This window comes from Diabrotica virgifera, chromosome 2 (assembly GCF_917563875.1).
Source record: "Diabrotica virgifera virgifera chromosome 2, PGI_DIABVI_V3a".
Classification (NCBI taxonomy): domain Eukaryota; kingdom Metazoa; phylum Arthropoda; class Insecta; order Coleoptera; family Chrysomelidae; genus Diabrotica; species Diabrotica virgifera.
This window is the reverse complement of record NC_065444.1, coordinates 170,703,761-170,726,549: the sequence shown is the minus strand read 5'-3', so window position 1 is coordinate 170,726,549 and position 22,789 is coordinate 170,703,761.

Here is a 22,789-nt window from a genome sequence, read left to right as displayed (position 1 = left end):
ACATTGATAATGTTTTGATGATTTCTGGACCAGAAAAAAACTGTTGTAGATGTAAACTGTATGTACAGTAGAATCTACTACAGTACTGTAGAAATCATCAAAACATCGATGTGCAATTCTGACTCAAGCCCTTTTTCCCAAACATCAGAGAATTGTAATGTACAATAATTCTCCTATCTGCTTTTTCATGAATTTTGTAGGAGACGAAAAACCATTTTTAGGATCATCTGCTTTCACATGTAAATTTTGACATGTTTTGTAGTAAATAGATAGTTGAATTTACTACAAAACATATCAAAAAATATATGAAAACAGGAGGTGACTATAAAAAAAGTTTTTAGTCTCTCTTACAAAACTCATGAAAAAACAAATCGGAGGTATGTCACATCAGTGACTATATCCAGGGAATGTCTAAAAAATATACTTTGATGTCCCAAGAACCAAATATAACCTACAGTCCATCTAATTTACTTACCGTTGCACGTCATTATCTACGCCAGAGATCTAAGTTGACATAGTTGCCAAAGTATAAAAAGATCCTGAATCCATTTTAAATCAAATATATCACATAATTATTGTAAACGTGGATTATACAACAAAACAAATTAATATTCAATGTAAATAAGTAAAAACTTAAGAAATAGAGAACAAGAATTAAGTTATAATCTTTTAAGATCTGCAGTGCAAGCGTTTTTGCACTGCATTGTTAATAATTAAAAAATAGGTCTGGATCCCGTGTATGAAAAAAAAGTTGATTAATAGCAAGCTGAAAATTTGTTAATAGCTTAAGGGTATCTAGTCGGATAAACTTTGATATATAGGAACAATGGAACAGGGTCAGTTTTAATTGTGGAACAGGTTAAAAATTTGGAACGGTCAGACCACGAAAACGGCACATTTATTTTGTCCGACAGAACAGACTTAAACTCTCCGAACAGAGATTAAACTCTCATGCAAAAATCAGACTGTTATTTATCACCTGTCATAATTCCTGTCATTTGACATATTCTACATGTTCCACTCATTAAAACGCTCATTTGATGATAAATAGCAGTCTGATTTTTGCATGAGAGTTTAATCTCTGTTTGGAGAGTTTAAGTCTGTTCTGTCGGACAAAATACATGTGTCGTTTTCGTGGTCTGACCGTTCCAAATTTTTAAACTGTTGCACAATTTAAACTTCCCCTGTTCCTGTGTTCCCATATATCAAAGTTTGTCCGACTAGACAACTTTAAGCTATTAACAAATTTTCAGCTTGCTATTAATCAACTTTTTTTTCATATGCGGGATCCAGACCTAAAACGGCTCCGAACTCTTGGCAAAAAGCCTCGTAGGTTTCTTTGTATAAGTATGTCTACAATAATAACTAAAAAAGTTGTCAGATACCTCGATTATTCCAAGTAGTTATAAAATTAGGTGAAATTTATATTTTTGTAGTAGAGGATCTTTTTATAGTAAAGTAAAGAATAAAAACAGTAAATATAATAAATAAAACAGATACTTATAGTAAAGAATATAAACAAATATGAAGTGTCATCACCGCAACTGTCAAATAAATGTTACCAATTTATTCTAAAATGTCACCTTCGTTCGATTACAGTTACAGTGTGATCCGAACAAATCTGCTTCATAAAAACGCTTTATAATCCATTTATACAAATTAAATGAAACATATTATTGTGTATTTCTTTAGGTTAACATTAATAGAAATCTTCAAATATTATTTCTACGCGTATATAATAAAATATGTCTAGTGGCTGTAATTCCAGTGTACTCGGCAAAGTGATTCTAAAAAAGAACACACCTACCGCCTAAATATTTCGTGTTGGTATCATGCGACCTCACAGGCTACGACGCGGATGACGCGCAACAGTTAGTAAATTAGACGAAGTATGTAGATATATACAGGGTATAACAAAAATACAGGTCATAAATTTAATCACATATTCTGGGACCAAAAATAGTTTGATTGGACCTAACTTACCTTAGTACAAATGTGCACACAATAAAAGTTACAGCCCTTTGAAGTTATATATATATATATATATAATAGCACTAAGGGCCTTAGAGGCCCATGGCTTGAAAAGTTTGTTTTTTTTTCTTCATTTTCACGTTTCTTTATGTACTGAGATCTTCTCTGGCTTGATATGTGATTTTTCTCCATTCCTTCCTGTTATTCATTTTTCTTTTCTGACCCTGTAGCACCATTCTTTCCAAATCTTTTTCGACCTCTTGCTTCCATCTATTTTTCGGCCTTCCTATTCTCTTTCTTGAAGCTGTAGTGTAGTTTAGTACCATTTTTGGAGTCCTCGTGTTTGGCATCCTTTCAATGTGACCTCGCCATCTAAGTCTCTGTGCCTTTATCACTCATTTGAAGTTACAAGATGAAGTGATTTTTTCCAATATATCGAAAACTATTAGAGATTTTTTATTGAAAATGGACATGTGGCATTATTATGGCAGCAGTATCTTACGAAAAAACTATAGTAAAATTTGGACACCCCATAAAAATTTTATGGGGGTTTTGTTCCTTTAAACCCCCCAAACTTTTGTGCACGTTTCAATTTAATTATTATTGTAGTACCATTTAAACACAACGTTTTAAAAACTTTTTTGCCTCTTATTGCTTTTTCGAAAAGTCAATTTTTATCGAAATATTTTGAATATTTGTCAAATCCACCACATATTTGTATATGGTTAAGTATGATTATGGAGACTGGGTAATAATATGCAGACTTATTTATGCTTTACATTTTTAGGTATATTTTGAACAATATTAAAAAAGAAGCCAGATCTCGATAAAATGTGCCTTATCGAAAAAATACAAAGAGACAAAAAAGTTTAAAAAAATTCTGTTTAACTAATGGTACCTCACTAATAGTTTAATTGGAACGTACACAAACATTTGGGGGGTTTAAAGGAACAAAACCCCCATAAAATTTTTATGTAGACATGTTAAAAAAGAAGTCGCAACTCGATAAAAACTGCCTTATCTGAAAAATACTAAGAAACAAAAATATTGAATTTAACTAATGGTACCATAATAATAAAATTGAATTGGAAGGTACACAAAAGTTTGGGAGGATCTAAGGGCTGTAACTTTTTTTATGTTCATATTTGTACTAAGGTAAGTTAGGTTCATTCGAACTATTTTTGGTCCCAGAATATGTGATTTAATTTATGACCTGTATTTTTGTTACACCCTGTATATACAGCCGATTATACGCACCACCTTAAAAATTGGACATTTTTGATGTCTCGAATTTCCTAAACCTGTTGTTGCATCTAAGTGATTTTTTTATAATATCCTAGCCTAGGCTATAGGTTAAGCACCTCCTTATGCTTGTCATGCACGGGGAGCTATACTGTAATATATATTATATCACATCCCTCTCTATAGTAATGAGTGAGCCTGCACATACGGAACCATTTGTTTCCTGTCTGCAGGCTCACTCATTACTATAGAGAGCGATATGATATAATGTACATATATTACAGCATAGCTCCCTGTGCATGACAAGCTTAAGGAGGTAACCTATAGCCTAGGCTATAATATTATAAAAAAATCACTTAGATGAAACAACAGGTTTAGGAAATACGAGACATCAAAAATACCCCATATTTAAGGTGGTGCGTTAATTTCTTGGAGAAGTGTATTGTAATTTAATGTAAATAATGTAATATCCAATAATTGTAATTTAATATAACATGTAATATAAGTTCCTTAAAAAATATATTTTTTATTTCCCACGACATTAGATGGATGTTCGGCAGCAAGACATTGGACCAAACTGGGACGTCCTATGAAGGCCCAATTGACGTCCACCGAACGTCCCTTTGGATGTTAAGTGGACCTCCATTGGACGTTTGGCAACGTGGTATTTGGACCAAAATTGGATGTCCTGTTAAGGTTCAATTCACGTCCCCTAGGACGTCCGGTTAAGGTCCAATTTACTTCCGATTAAGGTCCAATTTACGTCCGATTAAGGTCCCATTTACGTCCGATTAAGGTCCAATTTACGTCCTATTAAGGTCCAATTTACGTTCGATTAAGGTCTAATTTACGTCCGATTAAGGTCCAATTTATGTCCGATTAAGGTCCCATTTACGTCCGATTAAGGTCCAATTTACGTCCTATTAAGGTCCAATTTACGTCCGGTTAAGGTCCAATTTACGTCCGATTAAGTTCCCACTTACGTCCCATTAAGGTCCAATTTACGTCGTATTAAGGTCCAATTTACGTCCGATTAAGGTCCAATTTACGTCCGATTAAGGTCCAATTTATGTCCGATTAAGATCCAATTTACGTCCGATTAAGGTCCAATTTACGTCCGATTAAGGTCCAATTTACGTCCGATTAAGGTCCAATTTACGTCCCCTAGGACGTCCGATCAAGGTCCAAATTACTTCCGATTAAGGTCCAATATACGTCCCCTCGGACCTTAGATGGACGTCCAATGGACGTTCGGTAGCGCGACATTTGGACCAAAATAGGACGTATAAAGGACGTTCCTCGGACGAAAACGGACGTCCAATGGACGTCCCTAAAGTCCGTGAAGGACGTCCAATGGACGTCCATTGGACGTCCTTGTGCTATTAGGGAGTCTCGTTGGAACTTTACCGCGCTGAGCAGATGTGACGTGAATTGTAAATTGTAGAATTCCCTCATCTTCCTTAGTCTCAGCATCCGTATGGCTTGCAAATTGTAGAAGCCTCGGAGGTGTAACCAGAGAAGGTTCCCATTGTTTTCATTCTGGTGGGATATGTTATATGCCATTAGAGTGAAAACTTAGTCTTTTGCTAGCAGTTGCCGCTAGGGCATCTATGCCATTTCGTTCGTTGCAATTCGGGACTGCACGCTGGGGTTTGTTTTGGTTGGATCAGGGAGAGCAGCATATGTGCCTCCTGATGAGAGACTAATGAGTTTCGAAACCGGTAGAGGTGCTTGCAGCACTCTCTGATTGGACTGGAATATGGTTCGGCTGTATTTTCGTTTTGCAACGAAATTGAAAATGGTTATTCATTTTTGATTTACATTTACTCTGTGTGGAGTATGAAGGGAACCAGTCTCGTTGGAACTTTACCGCGCTGAGCAGATGTGACGTGAATTGTAAATTGTAGAATTCCCTCATCTTCCTTAGTCTCAGCATCCGTATGGCTTGCAAATTGTAGAAGCCTCGGAGGTGTAACCAGAGAAGGTTCCCATTGTTTTCATTCTGGTGGGATATGTTATATGCCATTAGAGTGAAAACTTAGTCTTTTGCTAGCAGTTGCCGCTAGGGCATCTATGCCATTTCGTTCGTTGCAATTCGGGACTGCACGCTGGGGTTTGTTTTGGTTGGATCAGGGAGAGCAGCATATGTGCCTCCTGATGAGAGACTAATGAGTTTCGAAACCGGTAGAGGTGCTTGCAGCACTCTCTGATTGGACTGGAATATGGTTCGGCTGTATTTTCGTTTTGCAACGAAATTGAAAATGGTTATTCATTTTTGATTTACATTTACTCTGTGTGGAGTATGAAGGGAACCAGTCTCGTTGGAACTTTACCGCGCTGAGCAGATGTGACGTGAATTGTAAATTGTAGAATTCCCTCATCTTCCTTAGTCTCAGCATCCGTATGGCTTGCAAATTGTAGAAGCCTCGGAGGTGTAACCAGAGAAGGTTCCCATTGTTTTCATTCTGGTGGGATATGTTATATGCCATTAGAGTGAAAACTTAGTCTTTTGCTAGCAGTTGCCGCTAGGGCATCTATGCCATTTCGTTCGTTGCAATTCGGGACTGCACGCTGGGGTTTGTTTTGGTTGGATCAGGGAGAGCAGCATATGTGCCTCCTGATGAGAGACTAATGAGTTTCGAAACCGGTAGAGGTGCTTGCAGCACTCTCTGATTGGACTGGAATATGGTTCGGCTGTATTTTCGTTTTGCAACGAAATTGAAAATGGTTATTCATTTTTGATTTACATTTACTCTGTGTGGAGTATGAAGGGAACCAGTCTCGTTGGAACTTTACCGCGCTGAGCAGATGTGACGTGAATTGTAAATTGTAGAATTCCCTCATCTTCCTTAGTCTCAGCATCCGTATGGCTTGCAAATTGTAGAAGCCTCGGAGGTGTAACCAGAGAAGGTTCCCATTGTTTTCATTCTGGTGGGATATGTTATATGCCATTAGAGTGAAAACTTAGTCTTTTGCTAGCAGTTGCCGCTAGGGCATCTATGCCATTTCGTTCGTTGCAATTCGGGACTGCACGCTGGGGTTTGTTTTGGTTGGATCAGGGAGAGCAGCATATGTGCCTCCTGATGAGAGACTAATGAGTTTCGAAACCGGTAGAGGTGCTTGCAGCACTCTCTGATTGGACTGGAATATGGTTCGGCTGTATTTTCGTTTTGCAACGAAATTGAAAATGGTTATTCATTTTTGATTTACATTTACTCTGTGTGGAGTATGAAGGGAACCAGTCTCGTTGGAACTTTACCGCGCTGAGCAGATGTGACGTGAATTGTAAATTGTAGAATTCCCTCATCTTCCTTAGTCTCAGCATCCGTATGGCTTGCAAATTGTAGAAGCCTCGGAGGTGTAACCAGAGAAGGTTCCCATTATTTTCATTCTGGTGGGATATGTTATATGCCATTAGAGTGAAAACTTAGTCTTTTGCTAGCAGTTGCCGCTAGGGCATCTATGCCATTTCGTTCGTTGCAATTCGGGACTGCACGCTGGGGTTTGTTTTGGTTGGATCAGGGAGAGCAGCATATGTGCCTCCTGATGAGAGACTAATGAGTTTCGAAACCGGTAGAGGTGCTTGCAGCACTCTCTGATTGGACTGGAATATGGTTCGGCTGTATTTTCGTTTTGCAACGAAATTGAAAATGGTTATTCATTTTTGATTAAAATTTTAAATACAAACCCCGCGATATTACGCGAAATGAATATCAGATCGAAAAGCTGCAAAATATACGTATTTAATATTTTTTTAAAATCTATTGAACGGCACCAAACACGACCCCCCACAGAGGTTACTTTAAAAAATTATATAGGAGCCCCAAATTTTCATTGCAGATTTGGATTTTTACGTAAAAATAAGCAACTTTTATTCGAAACATTTTTTTCGAATTATGGTTAGATGGCGCTATAATCAGAAAAAACGATTGTTGAAAATGGAAAATTAAATTAAAAAATAGAAAGTCCCCCACTTTATGGAGTGTAACACTTAACTTAACTTTTTTTGGTTTTGGGACATATTCTTCACAACCCAATAGGTCCCCATAACGCTCGAGTAACTGCAAATTTTACTTTCCTCCCCTACTATTAGTTAAGGTATAAACTAGTAAAAACTTTTTGACTCCAATTAAGACTCGATTCACGGCAACGGACATAACTTATTTTTGCGCAGATTACGAATAAATGGAATGGTTAGATGGAGTTAGATAATTCAGAATTTGAAGGATTGGAGAAATGCATATTTTCTTGCCATTTCAATATTTTGTATAACAATTGTAATCTTTTATATTCCTTTTAACACATTTTTTCACTAATGTACATATATTCATTTTCATCAAATTTTTTCTATCTAAATCGATTATCTTTGATTTCGTTCAATTTTATTATCTAGTTTTATTGCAGTTTATTTATTTATGTATTTTTTTTTTTCAGTCGATGGAGATGAGCCAGCTGGGTCTTGACTGAAATCTAGTCCGGGACTAACGAAACATACCAGTGTCTAACATTATTTACACTGTGGTCATGACTGAAAAATTAAACCAATATATGATCTCCAACCACAAACCAATTTGGTTCCAAACATTCTCATTACGTCCAAAAAGTTTCACAGTCTATTCAGATATTCCTTTCATGGCAGTTTAGAGTCTAGAACTACTTCTAGTTATTAATAGCAAGCTGAAAATTTGTTAACAGCTTAACGGTGTCTAGTCGGACAAATTTTAATGTACGGGAACACTGAAACAGGTGAAGTTTTAACTGTGGAACAGACAGTGGCGGTTGGTGATGTTTACAATAGGGGAGGATATACCTAACTCTAAAATATATAGACAAATTTGCACTAGCAAAAAAATGCGCCAAAAAATGTAATGTAAGGCCCCATTTTTTGACCATTTTTTATTTACATTTCATAATATCATCATAATTCATAATATCATATCATTTTAAAAATAATTAGTCTAATTGTAAAAGTTTAATACCAAAGTTTGTGTCGTTTATTTGTTAACAATTCCATCTTTGTAAGTAGATATGCATATCAAAATAAATACAGTTTTGAAGTTTTGCAGTCCATACAGGTTGAAGGTTGACATTTTTTAAGATATTCAACTGAATTTTTTAATTCTAAACGCGGCCTACTGCGAATCCAAAAACATGATAAATTACGGATATTTTGCTTTGGGTTACATATATCGAAAAAGTTATTTTAACAAGTTGTTCCAAATGTTATTCTAACCCCAAATACCAAATTTCATAACAAAATTCGCACTTTTAGTTTTTTCATTATTTTTAGTCAGGAATATACGACCCTCTTGGATTATCGCGACTATCATCGGATTATTAGAGCAAAAGACTTTCGTACTTCTTCTTATGTTGCACACTAAAATATTCGTTGTCGCGATAATCCAAAACAGTCGTATATTCGTGGTATACACCATATAAAATATTAGGTACATAATATGTTCATAATATTATTACTAGGTCATTGTGTTTAACTAATGGTATCTACCACAGTAATAATTTAATGGGAACGTACACAAATATTTGGAGGGAATTTAAGGGAACCCCCATAAAATTTTTCTGGGTTGTACAAATTTCACTGTTAATTTTTTAAGATGTTCCTATCATAAAAATACCACATATTAGGTCTGGATCCAGCGTGTGAAAAAAAAGTTGATTAATAGCAAGCTGAAAATTTGTTAATAGCTTAAGGGTGTCTAGCCGGATAAACTTTGATATATGGGAACACTGGAACAGGGGCAGTTTTAATTGTGGAACAGATTAAAAATCTGGAACGGTCACACCACGAAAACAGCACATTTAACAGAGATTAAACTCTCATGCAAAAATCAGACCCTTAAGCTATTAACAAATTTTCAGCTTGCTATTATCAACTTTTTTTTCATACGCGGGATCCAGACCTATATCCATTTTCAATAAAAAATATCTAATAGTTTTCGATATATTGGAAAAAATCGATTTTAATTTTGTAACCAATGGGCTGTAACTTTTTGTATGTGCAAATTTGTACCTACTAAGGTAAGTTATATTGGGTTCAATCGAACTATTTTGGTCCCCGAACATGTGATTTAATTTATGACCGGACTTTTTATTACACCCTGTATATTATATGATTCTAATATTCCTACATTTTACTGTTTTCGTTTCTAGTGATATAACATGTCATTCTTATGTTTGTATTCATATAATAATTATGATGTTATTAAATGATTTAGATAGCTTACGTGTAAGAATTTACTTTTTTTATTTTAATTAAAAAATTAGTCTTGTTTGTGGTTTTATTTATACATACATATATGTATGTAAAATGATAAACGTACGTAATTATACCATTTTTTCAATTTTATAAATTAGACAATTCGTGAAGTAAAAAACCTAAACCTTCAGACGACCCTGTAGACTCAAGCACTACTTTGACACCCTCTTGAACCTCGATTGGGAGATCATAATAGCTGCAGCATATGGTGGTCATGGTGGTAGTATAGTTATTATGTAGTCATTTTATCCTATATCTAAATTGAAGATCAGTGGATCTGTCGCAATGTTAACAATGAACTTTTGTACATAATTAGGGGAACACCTACTTGGACAAGTTACTGTATTGAATTTTTATGCAAATCATGATTTCGCAAAAGGGCTTCAGAAATAAAAAGTTTCCAGCATTTGGGCTGTTTTATGTTAAAATGTTTTATAATTAGCATTGGACGGGAAAAGTGATCGATGGTAAATACTGATAAAATCTTCGTGCGTGAAATAAATAGACCCACATTTTTTGTAATGTAGGTTTACAATGAGTTTAACATTTATGTATTAGTAAAAAAATAAATCAATTTTTCGGAGTTAGATCGGGACTGATGGATAAAAATTGTTGGATATTAGACCAGGGCAGATCTGTGAAAAAACGTATATTTTTTAATGTGCGAAGTAGACCAGTAAGGATCTGTTTTTAGGTGGATGTGAGAGGTGGCATTCAGATTTTTGCGGATAAAGTTAGGTGATAACTTCGTTAAAATTGATTTATGCTCCTTCTCAAATATGCCCGGAACATTAATAAAAAAAATAAAATATTTAAAAATTTCAAAAAATTTCGTTTTTTTTTCTACTTTTTTTGCTTATAACTTAAAAACTATTCATTTTAGAACAAAGTCCTATAGAAATAAAACAAAGACAATTTAATTTTATATCAGATGCGATTGATTAAAAATGTCTTAATTTATCACCCTTGCTTCAAAATAGCAATAAATATAAAATAAGGGGGCAAAACAAGCCTGTCCTTATTCAATGATTTTCCATCACTTAGGTTACACTTGGAACCTTCCTAATTCGCTTAGAAAATTTTTGTAATGTGCTAAAATCGTACACCAAATTTCATTAAAATTGACTTACTAGATTTTGCATAATAATTTTGCAATCTAAACTTTTTTTAAAAAATTAAAATTTTTTAAAATCTTGCCTAACAAAAACTAGAGCATACAAATATTTGTCAATTTTTTTACATATAAAGAAGTACTCCACCTATCTAATGCACTTTACAGAATTGAAATCGGATTATTTAAGCAGCCTCAGCAATGTTTTAAAGTTATAAACAATTTTTTGGCTTATAAACAAATTAGTGCTGTGGCCAGGAGGGGGTGCTACGGGCTCCTTTATTTAGATGGACTTACCTAAGTTTTTTATGTATTTTGACCCGTAGAACACGAATTTTTTGGGTAACAGTTGATCCGGATGTCGATAAGATTGGTATAAACAAAGAACTTGAGAAATTACATAACATCGATTTTTCGCAAAATAAATTTTTTTTTGTATTTCTTGGGTAATTCTAAGCAAAAAATGTTCTTACAAGTTTTTTTATATGATGCATAGTTTTCGAGATAAACGCGGTAGAACTCTCAAAAAATCGAGAAATTGCAATTTTTGAACGCGAATAACGTTTGATTAAAATATAAAATAGCAATTCTGCTGACAGCATTTGAAAGTTTAAGTCAAATTATACCGGTTTTAATTATTTTCATTGCTAAAAATTAATTTTTTTATTATTAAACAAAGCTATTTGTTTATAAGCCAAAAAATTGTTTATAAATTTAAAACATTGCTGGGGCCCCTTAAATAATCCGATTTTAATTCTATAAAGTGTATTAGATAGGTAGAGCACCTCTTTATATGTAAAAAAATTAGCCAACTTCTAAATGGTCTACTTTTTGTTCAGAAAGATTTTAAAAAATTTGAACATTTTTAAAAACATTTAGATTGCAAATTTTAGATTATGCAAAATTTATTAGGTCGATTTTAATGAAATTTGGTACACGATTTAAGTATATTAAAAAGAATTTCCTAAGTGAATTACTAAGGTTCTAGGTGCCACCAAAGTGGTTAAAAAATATTGATAACAACAGATTTATTTTGCCCCCTTATTTTGTTTTTATTGCTATATTGCAGAAAAGGTAATACCTTAAGACATTTTTTACCAGTCGTACATCATACAAAATCCAATTATCTTTATTTTACTTCTTTACGACTTTTTTCCAAAACGAATCGTTTTAAAGTTATAAGTAGACTTAGACAAATATGCAAAGTGCATATTTTGCATATAATGCATAAAAAATGCAAAAATGTCAAATTTTGCATATTTTTATAAAACTGAGCATAAAGTGCATATAATTTGAAAATTTGGTGTTAACTATATATTTTTATATTCAAACTTACAGATAGCATGAAAATGCCAATATTTAATTTTGTTTTATACCTAATCACTTGGTATTCAAATTCTTGGTATAGTAACTAATAAAAGACAGCGGCGTATAGTTTTGTCACGTTTTGTCCTGGAATTAAGGGTTTGTGTTTGCCAGTTTATGTCTTTAGGTAAAAATTTTTATTCTGACGATCAGTTTCACTTGGTTTCACTTTTGTTGTAAAATTGGAGGCGTAACAACGTGTATTTCTAATTGCCAATAATTATTGTGCTTTGAAAATGCCGAAAATAAGCAATGTTTCAACTTGGATAAAACCTTACACAAGATCTATGGATATGGATAAAGTTTATTGCTCATGTTGTGGCAAAACCGTAAGTACATACGTATTATTTTTTATTTTATTTTAAAAATTTACACGGTGGTAGAAACAAAGATTTTAAAATTGGAGATTACGTTTAAGAAAAGTACCGACACAAGGCTAGTTCGCAATAAAGCGATGTATTTTTCTTTTTTCAAGCATTTTTTAAACTCCTTGCGATAAAAAATAGGATACCTATTTAAAATTCAAATCGTTCAATAGTCTACTGAAAGGTCGCTAACATTTTTTTAACAATAGCGTAGTTTGCTTTAATTTTGCTAAAAACAAAAACATATCATATATTGGACTTAATTAATTAAGTGCTTTTAATTTATGCTCACAGTATGTTTTCTTTAAATGTAAACAGAAAAGACCAAGAGCCTCTTGTAAATATTTGGGGGTTCTTCCTTCTTGCACAGTCATTTCTTGACATTTTCAAGATTACTACACCGATTTTTATTTGATTTAATTTAAATATTTTAATTGTTATGCAAAAACGGTTCATTTTCAGTTTATCTCTACAATCTTAGATTTTAAAAATGGGTACAACTATAGAATATTTATATTCTTTTTTAGATTTCATCTGAAAAAAAAAATTCAAATAGATCAGCATGTAAGAACCGCGAAACATTTAGCTAAAAAAGTAAAAACCACATCAAGTGAAAAATATCAACCTTCAGTGTCCAAGTGCTTTCAGTCAATCATTATTGGAAGCTAAGAAAGCCTTACAAAATAACATCCTCCAACAGCAACAATAACTGTCAGTCATAAAATCAAATTATAGTTTTGTCCAGAAAACTATAACTCAATTAGAATCCTCCAAATTATCATTGTTAGAGAGTACAGTTTTAATAAAAGAATTTGAGTCATTGTGTCAAAACGTTAAAGGTACTATTGGAAAGGAAATTTTTCAAAAATTTAAAGTAACCATGGAAAAAAATAATGGTTACCAGGTTCTTTCTGAAATCGTTCAAGTACTAGCTGGGACATTTTCCGAACCACTTAATTTAGAACCATCTATTATAGTAAATTTGAAAAATGTCGAATTTGATGTCGAAAGAAGTTTTACTATTTACATGTATTCAGATAGAAGCCATAAGTTTTTATTAGAAAATTTTGAAAATCATTTGATAATCTATTGCTACCACAATTCAAAATATTTATATGTTAAAATAATTGTATACGTTATGCATTTATAATATTGTAAGTATTTTTGTAAATAAAAAAATATTGTAAATATTTTTTATTACATGCATATTTTCTAGATAAATATGCATATTTTGCATAAAATACTGCATATTTTTGCATAAAATACTGCATATTTATGCGCATATTTCATACTTTTTTATTTGCATATTTGCCTAAGTCTAGTTATAAGCAAAGAAAGCAGAAAAAAATCGATGTTTTTCGAAATTTTTAAATATTTTAATTTTTTTATTAATGTTCCGGGCATATTTGAGAAGGAGCATTAAGTCAATTATTATTACTGAAGGTGCCACCTAACTTTATCTGCAAAAATACGAATGCCACCTCTCACATCCAAAAATAGACGTTTTTTCGCAGATCCTTACTCGTCTAAGGTGGCATTCGGATTTTTGCAGATAAAGTTAGGTGATAGCTTCAATAATAATAATTGACATGCTCCTTCTCAAATATGCCCGGAACATTAATAAAAAATTAAAATATGTAAAAATTTCGAAAACATCGATTTTTTCTACTTTCTTTGCTTACCTATAAGTTTAAAACGGTTCATTTTGGAAAAAAGTCATGGGGAAATAAAATAATTATAATACAAAACAAGTAAAAACTTAGTTTGTACAATGGTATAAAAAGTTTATTGAAAAACTATTAAAAGTCATCCAAATTGTTGGTCTGTGTCCATTGAACTGGCAAGAACCACACATCATTATCGAGCAGTGAATAATGTTGCCTTTTGAGCACTAAATTTATCTTTTAACATCGACTTAGAGTCGCTACTAACATCAGATTTTTAACATGTAAATCATATTTCTCGATTTCACCAATTTTATAAGGTTGCTAGTTTCATCTACTAAGCAGAACGCACTGAAGATGATCTGATCTAGATCGAAAACGATTTGCGAATCCTTTTGGATAACTTTTTAATAGTTTTTCAATAAACTTTTTATACCATTGTACAAAAATGAAGTTTTTTACTTCTGTATGATTTTTAATTATGGTATACAGCCAGCTACTGGGATTTTCCCATTGATTTTTTTTTAATAAAGATAATTAAATTTTGTATCATATACATCTGGTTAGACATGTCTTAAATTATTAACCTTTCTGCAAAATAGCAATAGATACAAAATAAGGGGGCCAAATAAGCCTGTCTTTATACAATGTTTTTCAACCACTTTGGTTGCACTTAAAATCGTCGTAATTCGCTTAGAAAATTCTTACAACATACTTAAATCGTCCACCAAATTTCATTAAAATCGACTTAATAGATTTTCAATAATAATTTGGCAATTTAAATTTTTTTAAAAAGTTTAAATTTTTTAAAAGGTTTCTGAACAAAAAGTAGACCATTTAGAAGTTTGCTAATTTTTTTCCATATAAAGAGGCGCTGTACTTATCTAATATGTCTTATTATGTTTTTGCGTTTGTCTTTGTAATATTTTTTTTGTAATATTTTCTGAATTGGACTTGCCCGTAAATAAATAAATAAATAAATACACTTTACAGAACTAAAATTGGATTATTTAAGCGACCTCAGCACTGTTTTAAAGTTATAAACAATTTTATGGCTTATATATAAACAAATACAGTGAGGACGTTTGAGTTGGAATAAATTCATTTTTCAGTTACTTATCAAATAAACATTTTTTTCTGTTTTAGGACAAAAGTAAAATGTATTTAGAATTAAATAAATTATATACTTTCTTCTTTTTGTCTAAATTAATTAAAAAAAAATTTTGGGCACCCTGTATAAACAATTATGTTAATGTCTATATTTCTATAATGTCTCATTTGAAAAAATCATTGATTACGTCATCACACCCAGATGGATGACGTCACTAGTATGATATATTGCCAAAAAATTATAATTTAAATATAAAAATCGACATGTTTCGGGATTTATCTCCATTCTCGCCCAGAGTCGCCCATTCTCGAGAAAATTAATTTATTCCAGCTCAAACGTCCTCACTATATTTGTTTATAAACCAAAAAATTGTGTATAACTTTAAAACAGTGCTGAGGCCGCTTAAATAATCCGAGTTTAATTCTGTAAAGTGTATTAGATAGGTAGAGGGCCTCTTGATAGGTAAAAAAATAGCAAAGTTCTAAATAGTCTATTTTTTGGTCAGAAAGTTTTTAAAAAATTTGAACTCTTTAAAAAAAAATTAGATTGCAAAATTATTATGGAAAATATATTATTTCGATTTTAATGAAATTTGGTGGACGGATTAAGTATGTTGTAAGAATTTTCTAAGCGAATTACGAAGGCTCTAAGTGCAACCAAAGTGGTTGAAAAACATTGAATAAAAACAGGCTTATTTTGCCCCCTTATTTTGTATTTATTGCTATTTTGCAAAAAGGTTAATAATATAAGACATTTTAAACCAGTCGTATATCATACAAAATTCAATTATCTTTATTTATTTTCCTACAACTTTGTTCCAAAATGAATCGTTTTGAAGTTATAAACAATGAAAGTAGAAAAAATCGATGGTTTTCGAAATTTTTAAATATTTTAATTGTTTTATTAATGTTCCGGGAATGTTTGAGAAGGAGCATCATAAGTCAATTATAATTACTGAAGTTGTCACCTAATTTTATCTGCAAAAATCCGAATTCCACCTCTCACATCCACCTCAAAACAGATCCGCCCTGGTCTATATGTAATTTAGTATGTTAGCAATTATAAAAAACAAGGGGTGTGCGATCTAATTTTGTTCTGACTATAGTTAATTAATACCTAATTATAATTAAAAAATTTCTTTTTTATGAATTTAAAAAAGTTTTTTCGCCCAGGCAGATATTAGGTTTAGATTTTTTGGATCGTTCTAAACAAAAAAGGTCTTTTGTAATGTTCCCCTTAAGTTGATCGTTTTCAAGTTATAAACAATTTAAAACTGAAAAAAGAACGAAAGATGATGCTCAAAGCGAGGCTTTTAATGCTCAAAAACATAAGTAAAAAATATCATTTTTGGAATTATGAAGTATGTACCTAACTTCAAGTTCAAACCTTCTTCTATTACTCCCCGATAAGAATTTTTGCCATGTTTTATTCTAAAATATATTTTTTCTACGAGCGTGCAAAAATGTCTACTTTCGCGCACGCATTTTAGTTTAGAAAGTTTCACTTTTCCGCACGCGGTTTTTACTTTTCCGCAGGCGTGTTAATTTAGATATGTTAATATGGCCTTAAAGTAATTATAATACATGCAATAAACTAATATTTAGATATTATTTACTAATTTATTTCAAAAATATCTTATTGTGTTCCTGTTTTAGTAAAATTAACGCGACAATTCGATGAAATAAAATTATTTTGACATAATATTCGAAAGTCAAATCGGTAGACAATAACAGTCGTTTTGAATCATCGTCATGGAAACCAAGATCGTCGTCATGCTAACTAATTATATTGAAAGTTTGGTTTTGACAACCTTGTCAAAGAATTAATAGTCCTGTCGCCAGGGGGGGTACAACGGCCTCCTGTATTCAGATGGAGTTACCCAAGTTTTTTTATGTATTTTGACCCGTAGAACACGAATTTTTTGGGTAACAGTTGATCCGGATGTCGATAAGATTGTTATAAACAAAGAAGTTGAGGAATTACCTGACAGCGATTTTTTGCAAAACAAAACATTTTTTTGTATTTTTTGGGCCATTCTAACCAAAAAATGTTCATACAAATTTTTTCGTAGGATGCATAGTTTTAGAGATATACGCGGTTAAACTTTCAAAAAATCGAAAAATTGCAATTTTTGAACCCTAATAGCTTTTGATTAAAAAATAAAATAGCAATTCTGCTTACCGCATTTGAAAGTTCAAGTCAAATTATATCGGTTTTAATTATTTGCATTGCTAAAAATTTATTATTTTATTGTTAAACAAAGCTATAAACACCTAGTGCTTGAGTGATGTTTTCAATGATTTCTCATTTAAAATCGAACGAGTAGGTAGAGTAGGTACCTACAAGTGCAAGCGAGGCGATTTCTACGTAGCATGCATCAAAACGCATGTATTAGACACGGGAAACAATATGTATTTATAGCTTTTTTTAACAATAAAAAAATAAATTTTTAGCAATGCAAATAATCAAAACCGATATAATTTGACTTAAACATTCAAATGCGGTAAGCAGAATTGCTATTTTATTTTTTTAATCAAAAGTTATTCGGGTTCAAAAATTGCAATTTTTCGATTTTTTGAAAGTTCAACCGCGTTTATCTCGAAAACTATGCATTCTACGAAAAAAGTTGTAGGAATATTTTTTGGTTAGAATGCCCCAAAAAATACAAAAACATGTTTTGTTTTGCGAGGAATCGCTGTTATGTAATTCCTCAACTCCTTTGTTTATAACAATCTTATCGACATCCGGATCAACTGTTACCCAAAAAATTCGTGTTCTACGGGCCAAAATACATAAAAAAAATTGGGTAAGTCCATCTGAATAAAGGAGGCCGTTGTACCCCCCTGGCGACAGGACTATAATTTGTGTATGTATTTTCATATTAATTAAATTAATTGATTAAAATTTGGTAATTTTTTAAAGACTCTTAGAAAAAATATTGTTCCTAACTCTTGCAGAAAGTCTCTTTTCCGCACTCGACTGCTTGCCGAACTCCCGCTTCGCGTCGTTCGGCAAACTGCAGTCGCGTGCGGAAAAGAATGACTTTCTGCACTTGTTAGGAAAATAACTATTTTCTACAACCGTGTTAAAAATGCAATTTTTAGCACTCCATACGAGCGTTAAAATTGCTACTTTAAGGCACTAGTGCTTTAAAAAAAATTTAAGGCACTGCAGTTTGTATTGACCGTATATGCAATTTTGATGTAATGTCAAAAAAATATAAAATTGGAATGTCAGTCAAATTCAAGTAAAAGTTTTTGTAGATATTGTCCTGTAATTACGTTTGTAGAAAAAATATTGTATGATATGCGTGTTAAAAAGTACATTTAAGGCACTCATGTGAATTGCAGAACTCGCTATCGCTCATTCTGCAAACTTTCACATTCGTGCCTTAAACGTGTACTTTTAACACTTATATTTATCATAAATAACTATTTTTAATTGATATTGAAGAAGGTTCTTTATTGGAAGATGAGCGATCGGGCTGCATTGACAACTAAAAAACAATGTTTTAAAATTAGGCGAGGCAACGAAGCATTGAACCTAGGAATTTTGTGCAGTAAGATGAATCGTCATGCAACTTTTTGCATTCGATTCGTGAGAATGTTAGGCAATTTCGTGAACTAAATTGATCTCCGGCAAAAAATTTTGTGCATGAGAAAATGCACTTTCAAAGTGCATCTCGAAGAGGTGGAAAATGAAAAATTTAGAACTCAGGAAATATTGACGGAAATGAGTTAAATTTTTATACTTGGGGGTTTTGGAGGTCAATGAATACGAATTTCATGACGGCGATGGTCTCCGAGGTACCTGGTGCCCAGGGTAAAACTCGTCGCCTGGGACGATCGAATAATTCACGGGACGATCGAATAATTCACGGGACGATCGAATAATTCGCAAAATGAAGACTGGATCGAAAATTGAAAAATACGTGTTCAATATTTTTTAAAAATCTATCCAATGACACTAAACACGACACTCCCCCTTCACCTCCTGGAGGTGGGGTGGGGATAACTTTAAAATCTTAAATAGGAACTACCATTTTGTTATTAAAGATTTGAATTGCTTACGTGAAAATAAGTAACTTTTATTCGAGACATTTTTTCGAATTGTGGATAGATGGCGCTATAATCGGAGAAAACCGTTTATCGTGATACCATAGGTAAATTATAGAAATGGTCTAATATCTCGAGAAATACACTTCCAAATAAAAAACCAAAAAATACGTGTTTCATATTTTTCAAGATCTTATCGCATAACGTCAAACATGACCCTCCATTCCACCCCCTGGAGGTGGGGTGGGAGATAACTTTAAAATCAAATAGGAATCCCCATGTTTTATTGCAGATTTGGATTCCTCGTGAAAAAATAAGTAACATTTATTCGAAACGTTTTTGTTGATTGATGGCGCTAATAAATAGTTTTTCCTTTTATAGCGCAATCTCTCCATAATTCGAAAAAATGTCTCTAATAAAGGTTGCTTATTTTTACGTAGGGAATTCAAATCTGCAATAAAAAGTGGGTGCTCCTATTTAATATTTTAAAGTTACCCCCACCCCACCTCTAGGGGGTGGAGTGGAGAGTCGTGTTTAGTGTCATTTTGAAAAATATTAAATACGTATCTTTTGGCTTTTTATTAGGAAGTGTGTTTCTCGAGATATTAGACCGTTTCTATAATTTACCTATACTACCTATCATGATAAATCGTTTTTTCCGATTAAAGCGCCATTCATCCACAATTTGGAAAAATGTCTCGATTAAAAGTTGCTTACTTTTACGTAAGCAATATAAATGTGCAATAACAAATGGGGGTTTCCATTAAGGATTTTAAAGTTACCCCCACCCCACCTCCAGGGGTGGAGTGGAGGGGGTCGTGTTTAATGTCGTTGGATATATTTTTGAAAAATATTGAACACGTTTTTTTCAGTTCTTCGATCCAATCTTCATTTCGCGAATTATTCGATCGTCCCCGGCAAAGAGTTCCACTCGGGGCACCAGGTACATCGGAGACCATCGCCGTCTTGAAATTCGTGTTCAGTGACCACCAAAACCCCTAAGTATAAAAATTGAACTCATTTCCGTAAATGTTTTCTGAGTTCTAAAATTTTCATTTTCTATCTCTTTGAGATGCACTTTGAAAATACATTTTCTTATGCACAAAATTTTTTGCCGGAGATCGATTTAGTTTACGAAATTGCCTGACACTCTCTCGAATCGAATGCAAAAAGTTGCATGACGATTCATCTTACCGCACAAGATTCCTAGGTTTTGGACTTTTTAGTGCTTCGTTGCTTCGCCCAAATGAAAATATAAAGTCCAAAATATTTATCAAAAACTGATAGAATGAGATTGGATGAGATAAGCCAATAGACAGGCGGCTGGCAGCTTTACCATTGAATTTAAGCCAAAAACAATATTTTATTTGTTAAATAAACATTTTTCCTGTTCTCTGGCAGCTGTAATATATATTTTGTAAATGTAGTAAATAAATTACAAACACTCTTCTTTTTGTGTCAATTATTTTACTTCAAAAATTTTTTTGGACACCCTGTATAAATAATTGTATTAATGTATATAGTACTGAATAGATAATTGAATAACATTTCAAATGAGATATCACACGACCCCTATTCTCATTTAAAAAATCACCTATTACGTCATCGCGCCTAGATGTATGACGTCATTAGTATGATATATATGCCAAAAAATCATAACTTAAAAATAAAAATCGACCTGTTTCGGGATTTATTTCCAAAATCACCCATTTACGAACAAATGAATTTATTCCAACCTTTACGTGCTCATCGCTTACTATACAGTGCGTCCATAAAGTAACGCATAAATTCAATATTTCGTAAACGGACGACTTTGAGGAAAAATACCAAAACGGGTCGATTTTTTTTTAATTACGAGTTTTTGGCATATATATCATACTAGTGACATCATCCATTTGGGCGTGATGACGTAATCGATGATTTTTTTAAATGAGAATAGTGGTCATGTGATAGCTAGTTTGAAAGTATATTCAAATCTCTATTAAAAATATAAACATTAACATCATTATTTACACAGTGTTAAAAAAAATTTAAATAAATTACTTGAGACAAAAAGAAGAATATATACGTTTTTCGGTTGTCAAAAACAGGACAAAATATTTATTTGACAAATAAATATTCTTTTTTACTTAAATCCAATGTTAAAGCTGCCACCCACCTGCCTTATCGCCGTTTGAACATATTCGTTTAAGCGAAAATCAATGTTTATTTTTTTCAAATAAACATTTCTTTCCAGTTTTATGACAATATGAAAACGTATTTTGTATTAAATAAATTACATATAATATTCTTCTTTTCGTCTCAAATAATTTAATTAAAAAAATTTTTTGAAGCCCCTGTATAAATAATTATGTTAATGTTTATATTTTTGAATAGAGAATTGAATTTACTTTTAAATGAGCTATCACATGACCCGTATTCTTATTTAAAAAAAAATCATCGATTACGTCATTACGCCCAGATTGATGACGTCACTTGTATGATATATATGCCAAAAAATCGCAGTTTAAAAATAAAAATCGACCTGTTTCGGGATTTTTCCTCAAAGTCGCCGGTTTACGAAATAATGAATTTATGCGTTACTTTATGAACGCACTGTATACAGTGGAAACTCGATAAGTCGGATTAATCGGGACCGCGACCGATCCGGGTTATCAAGAATTCGGGTTAGCCAGAGAATATGGTAAAAATTAATAAAACACGGTATACTTAGAGATAAACTCCATTATAAATGCAAAAACATGAAATACATATGTACTAAATTACGTACAGTTGTATAGAGTATTGTTTATTTCTTGGTAAAAAACTCAAAGTGAAAAAATTTTTTGTTTTGTCTGATGAAAATCGGTCCAGGTTAGCCAGACTTCCGGGTTTTCGGGGGCCGACTTATCGGGGTTCCACTGTACACACATATTAAAATAATCTAGGGGACAAAAACAAAATGCGAGATTACAGAAGGATTTCAAATAATTTATTTTCAATATTAAGAAAGTAATACTATATACAAGTGTCCCGAATATAAAATAAACATTTTTTTTCTTAGATTTATTACAATAGCTCCTAAGAAAATTAAAAGAGAACTCCATAAGTCAAAAAATGGTAACAAAAAAGAAATGAAAAAATAATTTGTTGCCCCTCAACTCCCAACAAAGTAGTCTTTAGATCGAGTTAGTATTGTGTATTATCAAATACCTAGATATCAGAGTCAGACAGAACAAAAACCGAGTGTTTTGGTCCGAGTAAGAGAACGAGTGGAAAAAAAAAACTAGTCTGTACACTGGAGTGGAGTTAGACAGGAATGTATCATATCGCCGTTGATATTTTATAGCCCATTAAAATGTTACATTTTTTAAGCCATACCTTGCATTTGTTAGAGAAGTCAATTTTATTTCTTTAATGTGTAGGGGATCAGTAGAAGCTTAAGTTCAAGTTTTTGGGGTCGCCACCCTTGTCCCCCGGCCGCCATATTGGAAATGGGGTGCAAAGGGGTTTCGCGCTATATCTCGTAAACTACCAACCCTACGGAAAATCTAATTAAACATAAAATGTAGCAAATTAAATTTACTACAATTCTGTCTCCAACAAACAAAATGTGACCAACAAAACAAGTGACCAACAAAAAAGATATAAA